At 34.8% G+C, this 13,714-nt stretch overlaps 1 pseudogene; it reads left to right on the top strand.

The window, feature by feature from the left end:
* The first annotated feature begins 466 nt into the window (after window positions 1-466).
* LOC107686477 (sarcosine dehydrogenase, mitochondrial-like) overlaps window positions 467-13,714 on the top strand; it is a 38,951-nt pseudogene continuing 25,703 nt past the window's right edge.

Genomic DNA, 13,714 nt, shown 5'->3' with positions numbered 1-13,714 from the left:
CTTGTAATTTTAAATCCGAATTTGAAAATCCAAATTGTACAAATTAATGCCAGAACTTAAATATTCGTGCACATTCGCCCGAAATACTTTTAGTGTCTGAGGTAACGTCAAAATGTTGTCAGCTCATAAAAGTTCGTAGGATTTTAAAGTCTATTAAACTTTCATAAACTGACGGTCAAGCAGTTATTACAAAAGGTCGCGTGCTCTACCTGTCTGACACTCATCGATATTAATTCCATCAATATATGCAAATAAGAACGTCAACTTTCCCCTCGATTTCCCTCAAACAAGTTTACAAATAGACACAATTGTGAACTGCCGAAACCTGAATACAGAGGAGTCCCCTCGAAAATCCTCTAATCCAGATTGAAGTATGAAACCTTTAGTTTGTCGTCAGACAGACGTCTGTTTGGCTCATTCGTTCACGCGTCTGCAGTTCAGCTCGCCACACTCTGTCAGTCAGCAAACAGCCATATTTGAGCACCAGTTGCTCTGTTTATGAACATATCTAACAGCAGTCTCACAGTCTTAAAGAAGCAGTTAACAAACAGAGGATTTGCGCTCTTTCAGTAAGTTTTATTAACGCGCAGTTACTAACGTTACTGAACTACTGACCGACCTAACGTTACTTCACACGCTGACTGCTTTATGGTCACGTTTGTTTTTGTTTTTTTTATTGCATGCCATCTGTTTTACAAAACGCGTGAATTGTGTTTGAAATGTCGACTGTTTTGCACATTATTATTCTTTATTTAGTTGTCAAGTGGTTTACAATTTCATCGTGTTTGCATTGCATACGTTGAGAATCGCAAAAATGCTTCAGCATAGATTTTGCATCATGTTCTGCAAAGACAAGTTGGCCATTATTTCTAGGTGATTGGTTTGTTGAACAATGCCGGGAGCAAGGTTGAATTTTCTGTATTTAAAACATTTCTGAATTTTCTGTAAAACATTTCACGTGACAAAGCTGCACTAAGATTTAGAGTAATGTAAGCTGACTCACATGGTATCTGAATACTTGTAAAATGATGATCAACTAAGTGTTAAGAATAGAATAAAGATAAAAAGAAATGATACTTTTAGCATTAGATGAATGAATGAATGAATTAATACATTTTTATTTTGAATAGACAAGTAAAATTGCAACTATTTATTATAATACGTATGTACTATTTGATAGGGAAAACTTTTTTTGTAAATGGGCAGATGTTTATTCTCTATCAGATACTGATAGGCTATAGGATAAATAAATTAATAAACGAGACAAAACCAATAAAACCCATTATAAACGAGGCATTTGTTGCATCCAATGAGGACATAATTACTGATTATAATGACTTATACTGTCTTTTTAGTAAACATAAAACCATGTCTGCATTTGTGATCGGAGAATAGACAAACAACAAGCGCTACTAAACACTGCTCAAAACTCACGTTTGAATCGTCAGTGGCAAATCCTTTAATTCACAACGAAACACACAGCGTCACACACGGCAGGCTTGAGTGAGGAACGGCTGGTGTTCTGACAAATAATGCTACCTGTCAGATTATGCTACCACCACTGTATTTATCCTACTGTAAGGGTAGGTTTAGGGTTGGGGTAGGTGTACATGTTAATAAAGCCTCACACCTTATTAATATCATGCTGGAAGCAAAATCTGATAGGTAAGTTAGCACTTTTCCATTTGGGCGGTGTTATGCAAATCTTCCCACACAGTGACGTAGACATGTGGGGACGTGTTTAAACGAGGCATTTTAGGTGGGCGTGGACAAGTCTTAAATTTATAAAGAATATCTCTTTGGGTTTAAGACTTTAGTCTTTGCAACTTTAGGGATCTTATCTATGCACGAACAGCTTGTAACATTCCAAAGAGAAAGAAAAATTTGAAATTGCATCATATGACCCCTTTAATTAATTAACAAACAATGGGCCCAGTACTGAACTCTGAGGGACTCCTTTACAGTCCATTAACATTTTGTAATAAAAGTATGTGTTTATGGTCTTGTATCATTGCAGGGGCCATGGCCTTCTTGGGAACAGCAGCACGGAGGGTGATGGCATGCCGACAGCTCCTCTCGCCCCTCTGCCTTGCCACCACCCACTGCTATAGCTCCCAGTCTACGCATACCACAGAGAAGAGCGTCCCCTATGAGAAGACTCTCAAACAAGAGGATGGCCTCAGTGGGCCCACCAAACCGCTGCTGAAGTCTGCAGATGTTGTGGTGATTGGAGGAGGAAGCCTGGGTTGCCAGACCCTCTACCACCTGTGTAAACTAGGCATGACCAATGTAGTTCTGCTGGAGAGGGACAGATTGACTGCAGGCACCACCTGGCACACGGCAGGTATTGCATAATGTGTAAAAAAAGAACCTAGGTTGCATGTGCACAATGTAGAAAATGTAGTTAATGTTGCAAAGCAGATTTAATTCCTCACTTGTACAGTGAGTGTAGTTCAAGAGTTTACTCCATGAATAGGCTTACAGAGTTGATTTTGTAACAGTTAAAGCCAAATCCTTGGGCGTAGCAGTCTGTCAAATAATGGGCTCCAGCTCATCTTTTAAATTTTGTTTCTGTTTGTATAATACAATCTTTTTACCTTTTCACAGGACTTTTGTGGCAGTTAAGACCTAGTGATACCGAGGTGGAGCTGTTGGATCACACTCGCAATGTGATCAGCTCAGAGTTGGAGGAGGAGACTGGCCTCGAGACGGGCTGGATCCAAAATGGAGGCCTGTTCATTGCTTCCAACAAGCAGCGACTGGACGAATACAAGCGCCTCATGTCGGTATGGCACAAATCCTAAACCACACATCTTGCCAAGATGGGACTGTGCAGTAAAATTGCAAAAACAAATGGTTTTAATAAATGAATTGACTGTTTTTCTAGCCTTGCCTAGAAAATCTATAATTTAGTAAACATATTGAATGAAATGTGAGTGATTAAAGATAACCTGATAAGTAAAATACTCATAGATTTTACATTTCAGCTGGGTAAAGCATACGGCATTGAGTCATACGTCCTATCACCTGCTGAGACCAAGGACCTGTATCCTCTGATGAATGTGAAAGATCTTTATGGCACGCTGTATGTGCCTAAAGACGGCACCATGGACCCAGCAGGCACCTGCACCACCCTCTCCAGAGCAGCCACTGCACGCGGTGCCACTGTACGTCTCCGTACCCTTTACTTTTTTAAGTGATGCTTGAATTATTCTATATATAAGCTAATGGAGCACAGGGTGAATTACTGTATTGTAAGCCAGTGGTCTGGTTTAAGTTATGACTGAATGTATGAACCATATTGATATGTTTATCATTGATTACAGGTGATTGAGAATTGTCCAGTGACGGGTATCCAGGTTAAGGTTGATGATTTGGGTGTTAAGAGAGTGAAAGCGGTGGAAACTGCTCATGGGACCATCCAAACACCATGTGTGGTGAATTGTGCAGGTCAGAATTATGCAGACTTCACCAGCAGAGGGCAGTCTGTGATTGCGAAATGCCATTTAACACAAGCTGTTGTTAAAGTTTTTCAAAATATCAGTCACTTCTTATTTAATTAAATGATCCATTCTGAAAGCTGATTTTTTAATTATATTTGTCTAAATTACCTTAAAATGTAACAACACTCTTGAACATGGGAAAAAAAAACACATCTAAACACTTTTGAATGGTTATACTATTTTTAATTTTGTAATTTCATCTGAATATCAACATTTGTGAGATTTACTCAGTTGAAAGAGTTTTGAGGTTAATTGATCTTTTGAAAATAGTGTTCTGTGAAATGTCCCAAGTGGCATGTTGTTACTAGTGGTGTTATTTTTAAATGTAATATTTATTGTAATTAATGGGGTTATTATTTAATATTTCTTTGAATTAGATGTACATTTCAGACCACTCTTTGCTTTTATTAAAACCTATAGGCTAATTTAGTGAAATCATTGGCTTTGCATTCATAGTGCTGCTATTCACATATTTTCAATTAAAATATGGGAAATTAAATATGTAAATATGCATATACCTGTATAATCAAATAAATCATATAATGAATTTACCTTTCAGATGAATCTCATTTACTGGGATTCTGCTTTGCCTGTTATCAGTTACTCAATTATTCATCTAAATTGCCAAATTAAAATTTTAAATAGAATAGATGATTAAGTATTTTACACTATATTACCCTTTAAAACATTCATAAATATTAATAGGAATTATATCAAACGTCATTTATACATTCTGTAAAAGTATAGCCAGGTAGTGGGTAATCTTCTTATTACTTTAATATATTTTTATTTAAATTAGTGTTTACTTATTGATTATTTTACGTAAATGTTGAAATATTTAAAGTATTTTTTCAAATGGATTTCTTTATCAAATCTCATCAAATATTATACAGCAAAATCCTGTGTGTGTTTTTTCAGGTGTCTGGGCCACTAAGTTGGGGGAAATGGCAGGCGTCAATGTTCCTTTGATTGCCATGCACCACGCTTATGTCGTCACAGAAAGAATCGAGGGAATTCAGGTGAGCTTTCAAATGAGTCTCACTGTCCAGTTCAGCACAGCATAGATCTTTAGAATTCAATGCACAGAACACAGCAGACACCCAGATTCACATCAAGGAGAGAAATGCACATATTACAAAACAGTGAGGTGCTAATTTGCATGATTTATTCATACCATGGTGCATGCAGGGAAACAGAGTCCAGCATCCATTATTGATTGATATGAATGATTATACAAGAAAAAAAATTACAGAACAGTTCCATCATTTTAGTATGCGATATTTTGGTTCAAAAGCACCTGCAGTCCAGTTTAACCATATGCTGCAATAGCACTGCTCCATATTTAAATGAAGTTATTAGCATTATATTTAGTGCAAATATGCGTCCTATGTTTTAATTTAATGGAAAAGGTTTTTACATTTAGTCATTAAGCATTTTTATTCAAGTTATTCCAAATTTAGCCACTTGCACCATCCGACTAGTGCTGCATTGATACTGCATTTTATATCTTGCATAAGTTTTTGTGTCTTTACAGTGTCTATAGAAGACTTGTGCTAATTTAAAAATGTTACCAAGGAAACCAAGGAATTGTACTAAAATGTGCTACCAAGGAAACCAAAGAAAATGACATGTGACAGACAAGCATCAGTTTAGAGTGGTGTGAAAATCATAAATAGATCAGTAATGTTTCACACTAGATTACTGTTTTTCAGCAGCCATGGAGTTACATTTATGTTTTTACATGCAATATTAAAGTATCATTATATATTATGAAGAAATTTTAAACGTATACTGCTGTTCAAAAGTTTGGGATCTTGCGCTCATTAAGGCTGCATTTATTTGATCAAAAATACAGAAATAACAGTAATATTGTGAAATATTATTGCAGTTTAAAATAACGGTTTTCTATTTAATATGCTTTAAAATATCATTTATTTCTGTGAAGCTAAGCCGAATTTTCATCAGCCATTACTCCAGTCTTCAGTGTCCCATGATTCATCAGAAATCATTTTAATATGCTGATTTATTATCAATGTTGGAATAAAAAGTTAAAAAGAACAGCATTTATTCAAAATAGAAAGACTTTACTATCACTTTTTATCAATTTAACGCATCCTTGCTGAAAAAAAAAGAATTTCTTTCAAAAAAGGAAAGAAAAAAAGTACTGATCCCAAACCTTTGAACAGTAGTGTATATTGTTTCAAAATATTTCTATTTTGAATAAATGCCGTTCTTTTTAATTGTCTATTCATCAAAGAATCCTGAAAAAGTATCCCATGTTCCAAAAAATATTGAATAATATTAAAAACTAAAATATGTTACTAAAATTGATCCTGTTTGTAGTGGGGCCAATAAAAATGGCAGAGCAATTAATAACTAAACTATTTAAGATATATTTTTCTAGACATCATGGCAACTGATATTTATTAAATGAAGTTCAAATGCTGTTTTAATTGGTCATCTCAGGTGCCTGAATCACAGTGAAGCTGTACACTGCTGGATTGTATTTTTCTGCATTATGTTCCTTAACTTATCACTCAAAATCGACAAAAATTTCGTTCAGCACTGATTTTGTCACTGCATTCGCGCCGTTACCTAATGTCTGTAATTCCTTTAGTGAATTGGTCATCATTAGTCAATGCACTTCAATCTTAGTGGATTCTCCCCACTGTGTTGTGTCTGTCCCTCCTTCACTTTCTTTCTTTTGGCTCTTGGTCTGTTTTTGAGCCCTATGGGGGCATCTTGCTCTATTCATGTTACACTGCAGTGGCAAAACACAACAGCGGCCGTGGCATAAGCATTTAACTCACAGCCTCTCTGTGGATTATGCGAGTGTGTGTGTGTGTGTGTGTGTGTGTGTGTCTGTGTGTATGTGTGAGCTTGTAGTTTGATGCATGGTTGATGAGCCATGTTACTCCTCACAGAGAGGCCAGCTAGTCATCACTAAGAATGAAGAGATGAAATGTTTGTCATCCACGTGACGTGCTAGTGAAGCTGATTGACCTTTTTGCTTCTGAAGGGACTGTGAAACCGAGAAATAAATGTGTTTTTAGCATTGATAATAATAAGGCGTGTTTATTTAGCAGCAAATCAGCATATCAGAATGATTTCTGAAGGATCATGTGACACTGAAGACTGGAGTAATGATGCTGAAAATTCAGCTTGGCATCACAGGAATAAATTACAGTTTAAAATATATTCACATAGAAAATTCATTTAAATTGTAATAATATTTCATAATATTAATGTTTTTACTGCATTTTTGATCAAATAAATGCAACCTTGGTGAAAAGAAGAGTCTTCTTTCAAAAACATGAAAAAACCTGAATTCCTCCGAGCGTTGGAATGGTAGTGTGTGACTGAACACACTGCTCGTATCAGCATGTGGTGAGATGGAGTCATGTTGTTGTTTAGTAAAGCACCATATGGCTTCTACAAAAAGCCTTGTCATACATGAACATAATGAGCTAGTTTTCTTTCGAAATATGATATGAACTTGTTTTTAAATTATAAAATGTATTTTTTCACTAGAATATGCCCAACGTGAGGGACCATGATGCATCAGTCTACCTCCGTCTGCAGGGTGATGCTCTCTCTGTGGGAGGCTACGAACACAACCCCATATTCTGCAATGATGTAAGTGGGAATAACTGTGTTTACAAATCTGACAGTAAAATAATTTAACTGAGACATAAAAGTTGCTATTCTTTCCCTATTTTTTGCTATTTTTGTTTATGTGATATATTTTCTGTCTTTGGTTTGAGTTCCACAACTTATATTTTAGTTCAGATATGCATGATCACACACTGCTTCTGGGTAGTTTCCACTTACAAGTTGATTTGATGTGCATTTCATGTGCGCATTAGGTGCGTAACTGATGTTTCCTCAAAATATCTCAAAGTATGATTCTTGTTAGTGATTCATAATGTACCATACTGGTCATCAGCTGATATTAATGATTTTTAAATTAGAATTGGTCGATATTGGATAATTGTGCATGCTAATTTCTGCCCGTTTTTACATTTAAATTAACTTTTCTATTATCTAACAACATTCATTTTTAGAAACATTTTACAAACATTTCAGTCTTATTTTAGTATTATTTATATATATTTATAATATTTATTACTATTTTGAATTAGCTTTTATATTTTGTTTTCATTTTAATTTTAGTTTTAGTAATTCTGTTATGTGCTTTTGTCGTTTAGTTTTTTTCAATATTTCTATTCAGCTTTAATTTATGTAATTTTAAATTTGAGTAATTGTAGTACTTTAACTTAGACTTATTTAATTCCATTTAGTTGCAAAGGCAAGATGTATTCTTTTAGTTTAAGGTTTTCATCTAATATTTATATTTTTATCAGCTTTTTTCAGTTGTCAAAAACATAATTAAAGATTTTAGATTTTAGTTAACAATACCAACTCTGAAACATTTTAATTTAACACTGAAAATGTATGTCCATCTTTTGTACTACAGTTCTAATTTTATTTTTAGTGATCTTTTATTTGATTATTTTTCAATATCAGCTTATAGGAAATTCTCAACTAAGGCATTAATGTTGGTGTTCGTGTGCACTCATCTCATAAATGGGATCATTCTGAAATGACCTAATGACAGAAAAATCCTGATGCATTTGTGTAAGTCTGAAGATTTTGAGTTTTAGGTACTCCAAAGCGCGGCGTGCTTTGATTGGCCAGCTATCCAGTGTGCTGTGATTGGCTGAATACCTCGAAAACGGAAATGTTATGCCCCTAATCATATTTGGAAACACACAGCGTCTCCATGACATGGCAGCGGCAACAATACCACAGCGAGAATAAAAGTTACACCTTCTTTCTTTGCATAAACACAGGGACATAGATTTGTGTGAGCGTGTTTAAATGAGTCTTAACTTAAAGAATATCTCTTTGGGTTTGAGACTTCAGTCTTTGCAACTTTACAGATCTTTTATATGCATGAACAGCTTGTAACAAAGGAATACTTGAAATAGCATCATATGATCCTTTTAACATTATTTCTGTCATGACAACTCTCGGAGGGATTTGCATGGTAATGTACATGACAATGTTAATGTATTTGGTATTGGCGGAATAGATCTGCTACGCTGCTGCTGCTGCTGCTGCAGAGCAAGTACCGAGACTTGCTACTGCCAACATCCACAGCATGCTGCTGTAAGCATGTAAGAAATTTTGCTGCTGCAAATATAACATATATGAAATAACCCCCATATAGCATACATGAATCACATCGTAGCAGATCTATATAGGTGGAGCTGGGGAAGGTGGAGGGTTTCTGAAGCAAGCTGCAACTGCTACTGCAAGCACTAATCATATATATGAATGTTGAGCAGCGAGCTCATTGGCTACCGATACTGGAGAGAACCAATCAGCTGTGCCATGTGATAATTTCATGTCAGAACTCTGTATATGTCTCCTTTTAAATCTCTTCATGTTGTTTCTCAGTTTAGACTTTGAGCCTATACCAGCGTTTATTTAGTATAATTTATATTCTGTTATTTTCTACTTTTTGGAATTAGTATCATTATATATACTTTTACTATTATTTTAGTTTCATTTTAATTTTAAAGTTTTAGTCATTTTGTTGTGTGTTGTCATTTCTATATATTTTTTGGTTTATTTTTAATATCTCTATATAGTTTTTATTTATGTTTGAGTTTTAGTTTATTTCGTTTTACTTTAGTACTTCAAATCAAATTAAATGAAAATTAAAATTATTTTAAGTATTTTTAAATTAATTAATTTTATTTCAGTTAGTTAATTTCATTTCAAGTAATGAATATGGTTTTTTATGGTTTTAGTTAACAATAATAAACCTTCTACACTAAAAAAAATATTAAACTGATGGTGAAACAATTTTTACTCAGAAATTGCTAATAAATGTCACAAATAATTATAAAGATACTGCAAAGAAACAGATTTAATTAAACATGAAATGCTGAAGTAGAGAGTATGAAATAGTATTTTTTTTGTCAATCATACTTCAATAATCTTTCATGTACAGCTTTAATTCTATATTTAGTGTATATACTGCATAGAATTTAAGTGTCTGAAACAGTATGTAACGTTGTTCAGTCCAATCAAATAAGAAGTCAAAAAAAGGAGATTTAATGTAAGTGATATGGGGCTCATTGCGCTAATATCAAATTCATTTGTCAAGAAAATCGCATACTGTGCACAATATACTGCAGAAATTGTAAAAAGTATTACTGTACAGTAGTGTGATATTCCATACTGTGTGTTTGTGAGTGCTTCTGTCTACAGATGTTCCAGTGTAACGATGTCTGGAGATCAGGTTTTTTACCCTGTCGCCTCCCATTTGACCACATTTACACAGCATTGCCTTTATATGATCTCCAGCCAGCAGTATTCTGTGTGTAACAAAACTTTCTCATTAAATTCACCCTCTGTCAGCTCACACTTTCACTAGAGAAAGCAACAGTCATGCTATGAAACAGCGGATCAATATCTTAGGGAAGTTGAAGGATTTGAGAAATGTGTTTGTAGAAACTGCGGCCGTCTGAAACTCTTAATGATACGCTGTGAAGCCTGGCCGGTTTCTCAGCACATGCAGCCTCTACAGTTTTATTTTTACACTTCAGTCTGCTCCACACCGGCCACATATTCTCCCTATTTTTGCGATCAGCATTTCATCAGCTGTCAGATTGCTCACACCGTCTGCTGCTTCTTTCCATCCCATGGTTTCGAGTTCATTGACAGTCCCCTGTGGCAGCGAGAGAAGACAGTGACAAGCAGAGGACTTTGCTTAAATAAAATGACAAATTGAGAAGTGTTCATGGTGGAAGCATGCTTGTTGTGCCAAGAAAATGAAGTTGGAGCTATGCAGACAGTGGGAGGAGGTTCAGTCTGTTCCGTAAAATTAACATGAAATCAAAACTGACTCTATAAAAGTTCTTAATAGATGTCTTATTATGCTGTAAAGAATAAAACTGACTTCACTCTAATGTATATAGATGTAATATATATAACGTCACTGTAATAGATATATAGATATAAAGTCAGAATTTGCAAGATATAAACTCACGATTGCAAGATATAAACTTAGAATTCAGAAAAAAGAAATCTGTTGCGAGATACTAAGACTGAATTGAGATATCAAGTCAGAATTGCGAGATGTAAAGTGTAAATTGAGAAATGTAAAGTCTGAATTGCGAGATATAATGTCCGAATTGACAGATATACTCCAAATTGTAAGATATAAACTTCAAATTGTGAAATACTCTGGATTGAAAAGTGTAAAGTTTGAATTGTGAGATATAACGTCTGAATTGCGAGATATAAAGTCAGAATTGTGAAACTCAGAATTGAGAAATGTAAAGTTCGAATTGCTATATATAACATCTAAATTGCGAGGTATAGCATCTGAATTGCAAGATATGATGCCCGAACTGTAAGATGTAAAACTTGAATTGCGAGATGTAAAGTCAGAATTGTAAGATATAAACTCAGAATTGAGAAACGTACAGTCTGAATTGCAAGATATAATGCCCGAATTTCAAGATGTATAATCCACATTGCGAGATGTGAAGTCTGAATTGCGAAATATGTCCGAATTGCACAATGAAATTACGAATTACAAGCTATAAAATCTGAATTGCAAGATGTAAAGTCCAAATTGCACTATGAAAGTATGAATTACAAGCTATAAAATCTGAATCGAGAGATGTAAATCCGAATTGAGAGATACAACATTCAAATTGCAAGATGTAAAGTCAAAATTGTGAGATATAAACTCGCAATTCAAAGGGAAAACAAAAAAAAGAATGGACCTTTTTCACATTTCCTGGTTTCTCAGCAGCGGAAGTAGTCATAGTTGGGTTAACTTCAACAGCAGTGAATGGGAGAGTACCACACATATATTTTTTGCATTCCCATTGGCTGAAATGGCAAAAGAAAAACTCCACGATAGTGTTTTCATGACTTAAAAAAAAAGAAAAAAAAAGTCCTTCCCTCCCATAGACGCTGCATTCGAAACACCCTCGCATTAGCGTTAACTAGTTATTTTGAAATTTGATGCAAATGTGATATAATACAGAGTATAGTGTTATAAATGTACATGCATTTTTAAAAAATATATAAATATAAAAAAGAGGATTTAGAGGATTTACGATGCTGATGATCGTTAAATGTGTCATCACAGTCTTGTGAAAAAATGGTCCATTGTGAGATAAAAAGTTGTAATTACATTTTTAGTTTTTTATTCTGTGGCGGAAACAAAAAATAGAATTGTGAGATAAGGAACGTCTGAATTCAATTGCTTGGAAAAAAGTCATAATTCTTGAGTTTATATCTCGCATTTCTGTCTTTTGTGGGACTTTTTTTGTGATTAAAATGTTGCAATTACCTTTTTTTACCCTGTGGCAGGCTTTTAAAACTCCAAACGCACAGATCCTCCGTAGGGTTTGGTTAATGGTCAATTGGACACCAGTAGTTTAACATGATTGGTGGTACATATGTTACATGTCAGTGACATGTTATCATCCAGTAAGACCTTCCTCCTGAATCATAGATTCAGTGCTGGATTTATGAGCTTTATATGAGATTCAGTGAGCTCATTACTTCTGACCAGGTCACTCCATTATTGTGTGTGGCTATAAAATTGTGTATTTGTTCTGTGATCCTGCAGGTGTCTAATAATTTTGCCTTCAGCTTGTTTGATCTGGACTGGGACGTCTTTATGCAGCACATTAATGGTGCCGTGAACAGAGTACCTGCTCTGGAACAAACTGGAATCAAATCCACTGTCTGTGGTCCAGGTACATAAACACATACACAGACAAATGCATCAAACGCTCATTTGACAACATCTGTCTCTGATACATTTAAAGAACCGGCTCATAAGTGTTGTCTGTTTGGGAATCCATCTACATTTTTAAAGCTGTATGTTTTTGAATCATATAAACGAACCGGCTCATAAGAGTCATTAATTCTGGAATTAAACTACACTAGTCATGCTGTACGTTATGAAATATTTATGTCATTAAATAGAATCAGTAAAATCATTCATTCAGGAATCAAACTTCACTGCTCACACTGTATGTTATTTAATCACTTTAAAGAACAGACTCAAAAGAGTTATTCATTTGGGAATTATATTTTTTAAAAGTACATTTTTCATGCTTTGTTTTTTAATATCTAAATAGAACCAGTTCATAGGAGCATTTTTTCAGGAATCAAACTACATTTTTCACTTCTTTGTGTTTTTGAATCACTAAAAAGAAAGAGTTCATAGGAGTAATTTGTTTGGAAATCAAATTACATTTTTCTTGATGTATGTTTTTGAATCACTAAAAAGAACCTGCTCAAAGGAGTCATTTGTTCAGGAATCAAACTACATTTTTTGCCTGCTGTATGTTTTTGAATCACTGAAAAGAACTGGTTCATAGGGGTAATTTGTTTGGGAGTCAAACTACATTTTTTGCACTGCATGTTTTCACTAAAAAGAACTGGCTCATAAAAAACATTAAATCCGGAATTAAACTTTACTAAGTCACATTTTATGTCTTTGATTCAAAAAACAAAAGGCTCATAGGAGTCACATTGACTCCACGGTTTCAGACACATCTTTTCACATTGACAGATATTTTGTTCAGAATACATGTGATGCAGAATACAGTTATTTATATTGCAGTGCAAAGTTTAATGTATTTCTGTAGTCATAGTATCTTGATCAGACCATTACACAGACTTTATGACAGTGAGTTTGATCTCGCTGTGCTCTGCCAGTCCATCTCACCAGGTGATTGGTTTACTAGACTGCCAGTCAAATGACTCTGCACTCTGATTGGCTGATTTGTCACCATTCCGGCTCTAGGGTTGGGTACCGAAACCCGGTACCAATATGGCACCAGTACCTATGTAACTGGTATGTACTAGAACCGAATCCGAACGCAGATTTCTGTGCCTCATTTCGGTGCCATGCCTGAGCGATCGATTTAAATATTTGTCCTCTGGTTCTCCGAAACGGACGTAAGAAGCATCACCACCGGCACCGCACGTGAAAAATAATTTCCCGACTGAGAAAATGCACGTGAACTCAAGTCAGAAAGTTTTAATAATACAAATCCAACTGTTTTTTGAACCTTAAACTGCATAAACACATTTCATTACACCAAATACAAAAAATAATGTTCATTTTAGCAACATCATATGACCCCTTTAAATTAAAATGT

Source organism: Sinocyclocheilus anshuiensis, unplaced genomic scaffold, assembly GCF_001515605.1.
Source record: "Sinocyclocheilus anshuiensis isolate Anshui unplaced genomic scaffold, SAMN03320099.WGS_v1.1 scaffold838, whole genome shotgun sequence".
Classification (NCBI taxonomy): Eukaryota; Metazoa; Chordata; class Actinopteri; order Cypriniformes; family Cyprinidae; genus Sinocyclocheilus; species Sinocyclocheilus anshuiensis.
The sequence above is the reverse complement of the archived record's forward strand: the minus strand, read 5'-3'. Positions and strand labels throughout refer to the sequence as shown.